Consider the following 4925-nt stretch of genomic DNA (forward strand, 5'->3'; position numbering starts at 1 on the left):
CATGGTGTGAAGATGTAATCCTAATACAAATGTAAGTTTCTCGTTCCCATGCCAGGAGGGCAGCTATTTCAAGTAAGGGTTTCCATGAAGAAGAGCACAGTAGTTCTGCTTCGGTAGAGAATGTGAGTCTCCCTATGGCAGGACTCATGTCTTGTCCCTAGCAGCTGCTTTACCAGTCATGAAAAAGGAGTTCTTGGTTTCTTTCTTAGTTAGAGGGAACGGTTATTCATATAACTGCCACAATGCATGATAAGAATTGGCACATTTTAGTGTTTTAATGTGAACAAGTTGTTGTTTTTTATATGCTTCTTGTCTGAGTACCGAGCTTCCATTATTTCTATCTCCTGAGGTTACCTGGAAGAAATCCCTCCTCTGTCTCCAAACTCCACATTTTATTCATTCTCTTAATAGCTGTTGACTGACTGATTTTTAAAAAGATTTTATTTATTTATTTTTAGACAGAGGGGTGGGGAGGGAGAAAGAGAGGGAAAGAAACATTGATGTGAGAGGGAAACATTCATCAGTTAGTTACCTCTTGCATGCACTCCAACCAGGGACTGAACCCACAACCCAGGCATGTGCGAGAGGACACTCAACCAACTGAGCCATGCTGGTCAGGGTCTGACTGATTTTAAGAACTACTTACCTAGTTTGACTGCCTTTTTCCCTCCACCTCAGAGCTGTTTCTGAGAAAGCTGATCTAACCATGCCTTTCTCCAGCCTTAAGTCTCTAGTGGCTTTCCAAGGCCCACCTTAGTCACAGAACCACCTAAGACTCGACCTTTTCCCTTCCTCTGACAGCCAGAAACTAGGTCATTCTTTCCCCTGCTTATTCTCATACCACCCTCTTTATACAGTCAATGTAGCACTTTTACACAGTAATACAGTCATTTACATTTCTGTCTTCCTCGCTTAGATTTTGAACATGTTGAAGGGCGGAAGGAATGTCCTATTTATCTTTGCCTTTCCAGCACCTTGCACGGTGCCTGGCATAAAACAGGCAATAATTATTTGCTGAATTGAATTAAACAAATGCACCAGAAGATCCGGAAGAATTTTTCAGGAAACGTTAAATACTTTTTATGTCTTATAAATTTGTACCTTTTCAGCAACTTACCTGGTACTTGATAGTATATTCTAAGACCAAATAATGTCATCCTATGGTAATTCAATGAATTCTGTATCCTTTTGCTTTTGATGAGGCACAGTTGACCACTTACTATATGATAGAATTTAGAAGATCTAACATAACCAAGAGATAACCCCCATCTATGTCAATTTTGTCCTATTTCTCCTTCCCAGCACCTATAAAACATATGAAATAATTTTGAGGCTGTTCACCCTTGGGAAATTCATTTGAAAAAAGTATGGCTTGAAGTGGATGTTTTGAGCTCTGAATCAATCAGAATTTTAGCAAATCCCACAATAAGAGTGGCATCCGTAGGAAGCCCACCTACTTGGTTTTCCCCACAGAAGGAAGGGGAAGTGAACTTCATAATTGCTCTGTATGCAGAGAAAATGATCTCTTATGTGGTACTTGCTGGAGCTCACTTAATGAAGCTTATTTCTGATTTGAATTCACCTCATCTTTCCAATTTCATCTTCCTTTTTACTTTTGCTGATATTTTTTTTTCAGAGCTTCTCCTGACCCCTTTTCATGCTTGGATATCTAGGTCTCATAGTTCTTACCCTGTCTACATGTGCTGCTTATGGGCCATCCAAAAAACCCTATTCAAGCCGAGGTCTTCATGGACTAATGGATTACAGTATTCCCTCACTTATCATGGGTATTACGTTCTAGCCTCCCCCTCGCCCCACGGTAGGTGAAAATCTGCAAAGTAGAAACCTTACATTTATTTTAGTATTTATATCTATTTTAAGGCTTTATAAACTCTTCCCACACACTTATTAACCTTTCCCAGTCACTTATTAACCTTTTCCACTTTTATAAACACTACTTATGTTCTTAAACATATTCTACACTCTTAAACCTACGTAACTTTAACAACATACATATACAGTACCCAAAATCCCACGATACAGCAAAAAATCCATCATAAATAATTAAATATAATATTTTTAAAAATCCCGCGATACAGTGAGGCCACAATAAGTGAACCATGACATAGAGAGGGACTACTGTATTTCTCTAAAGAGATTTTACACTTTTAAAAGGACTCCTGGACAAGAAAATGCCCTACACCAAAGGAGTAGCACCTCCAATCATAGATATTCAGGTACTGTGGCAAACTAAAGGAAAAGAAAATTTCACATGCATCTCAGGCAACATCACAAAGGCCCTGGGATCAAGATAGTTTTATGCTTTCACAGACGTGGGAGACTCCATGTGATCTGAAAGAAAAGACAGATCTAATATGACAGTTCATGTTATGGGTTTTCAAATTATTTTTCTCAGTACCTTGGGATTCTGTGGAAGACCTTCAGAGATCACCAAGGTGATATGATGGGGAGACCGAATAAACAAAGTGGGTTTGTCTCTTTCCTGCTCTGTGCGTGAACTAATAATAGTTGACTATTAAAAATTATATTAATATTATTTGACTAACAAGATAATTGTATAGTATCACTATTATCTTCTAATAAATTGGGTTTTTGATTGTTTATTTGAAGATAAAAGAGTTTAACTTCCAAAATTTTTCTGACAACTGCTATTTAAGCTCACATACTCTATGCTCCAGGAATCCCCAGTCAAAATGTCTTTAAGCAAAAACCTATTCAGTTGTAACTATCTAGGGGTGTTAGTTATCAGATAGTGAAGCCTTGAAATGCAGAGGATAGGTTTAGGGAGAATGGGCTACAGGGATGCAATATTTTGTTATGAAGACAGGAGAAATAGATAGATAAGACAAAGACATGAAAGTGGGGATGATTAGAGGTAAGATTAAGGATTGTCAAAGACAAATTTGCACTCTTCCATCTCGGCCATCAACATGCCATCCAGACTGAGGAAGACCCGGAAACTTAGGGGCCACGTGAGCCATGGCCATGGCCATATCGGCAAGCATAGGAAGCACCCGGGAAGCCGAGGTAATGCTGGTGGCTTGAATCATCACAGGATCAACTTCAACAAACCTCACCCAGGTTACTTTGGGAAAGTTGGTATGAGGCATTTCCACTTAAAGAGGAACCAGAGCTTCTGCCCCACTGTCAACCTTGACAAACTGTGGACCTTGGTTAGTGAGCAGACATGGGTAAATGCTGCGAAATGCAAGACTGGAGTCGCTCCCATCATTGATGTGGTGCGATCCGGCTACTACAAAGTTCTGGGGAAGGGAAAGCTCTCAAAGCAGCCTGTCATTGTGAAGGCCAAATTCTTCAGCAGAAGAGCTGAGGAGAAGATTAAAAGTGTTGGTGGGGCTTGTGTGCTGGTAGCTTGAAGCCACATGGAGGGGAATTCATTAAATTCTCACAAGTGCTTTTGTCTTCTGGTCTGAGTGTAGGTTCTTTGGCACCTCTGCCTGTGTCAGAAACCTGCCTAACAAGTTTAGGAGTTTAAGGTATAAAGACTGGGGGCTTCTCTGCCAACCCCCCTGAGAAAGAGTGTTCAAGAGAGCACCAACACTTAGAGGCCTTGGTCTGTTACCTAACTTGAACTTTTCATTTATAAAGTGAAAATAATAGCTGTTGGGGTGTGTGTGTGTATAGATAAATGTAAAATAGTTGAAAGGCCTGTTTGCATTGTGTACTCTGAATTCAATTGAGTGGAAGAATGGAAAAAAAAAAAAGACAAATATGCTTGCTTTATGATTTCACCCTTGATGGGTCCTGCCAATGATGTTAGACTTCAGCCTTTCAGAACTTAGAGACAGATCACCTGGGTCTTGTTTAATTGATCACATTTAATATTCTGTCAGCACCTCTGAGGGTATCAGAATGATAGCTCTTTTTTACCTCACTACAAACACACACAACTCAATTATTTATACAAGATTATGGGAGTCCACTGACAAAGTAAATAGGATATATTGAAATTTCGTTTCCAATTTTTCATCCTTTCCTGTATCCACACTCTTTGCCATGTAACTTTGCATGTTCTTTTACTAAAAAAGGAATATATTCCCATACCCCTTAACTTTGAACTTGGACACACAACTTTTTTGGCCAGTTGGATGCAGGTGAAAACAACACTGTGCCAGAATTGAGTTTAGACCTTATGAGGCCTTGTGTGTTCCACTTACCCTTTGCACTCTGTCATCACCATGAGAAGACAATGGTCCAGCTAGTCTGTTGATCCAAGAAGGTTGAGAGATTTGTGGGGCGGAGCTGGATCCAACCTGCATCTTGGAGCCATCTGGTTAAGCCCAACCAAGATCACCTGAACTGCCTCACCTAATGTGAAGACATGTGAAAAATGCAAAGAGTTATATGTATGCTATTGAGATTTTGTGATTGCTTATTAGGTAGCAAGAAGTGGCTGATAACATAGGTAAGAACTTGAGTTTTCAGACAGATCAGAATTTGGGCAACCTCCCTAAAGATTCAGTATTCTCACCACAGTGTTATAGACAGTAAATTAGTATATGTAAAATACTAGGCAAAGTGACTATTAGTATTTTTTTTTAAGATTTTATTTATTTATTTTTAGACAGAAGGGAAGAGAGGGAGAAAAATATTGATTGGTTGCCTCTCTCATGCCCCCAACTGGGGACCTGGTCTGCAACCTACCAACTGGGAATTGAACTGGAAACCTATAGTCTTGCAGAATGATGCCCAACCCATTGAGCCACACCAGTCAGGGCCTCCCTACTACTATTATTATATTTATAGATACAAAGAAACTTCAGGACTCAGAAATTCAATGAAGTAGGAGACATGCATGGATTTCAAGATATGGATTAGATATTAAAATATATGGTGGCTAAAAACATCATTTATTCTGAAACTTGGGGCAGATAAGTCCTTTT

The 4925-nt window shown here is 39.5% G+C and overlaps 1 pseudogene; it reads left to right on the top strand.

Moving 5' to 3' along the window:
- The first annotated feature begins 2946 nt into the window (after window positions 1–2946).
- On the top strand, window positions 2947–3399 carry LOC149991687 (large ribosomal subunit protein uL15 pseudogene; annotated as a pseudogene).
- Window positions 3400–4925: the final 1526 nt, after the last annotated feature.

The sequence above is a fragment of the Furipterus horrens genome, unplaced genomic scaffold (assembly GCF_987537825.1).
Source record: "Furipterus horrens unplaced genomic scaffold, mFurHor1.1.pri manual_scaffold_17, whole genome shotgun sequence".
NCBI lineage: Eukaryota > Metazoa > Chordata > Mammalia > Chiroptera > Furipteridae > Furipterus > Furipterus horrens.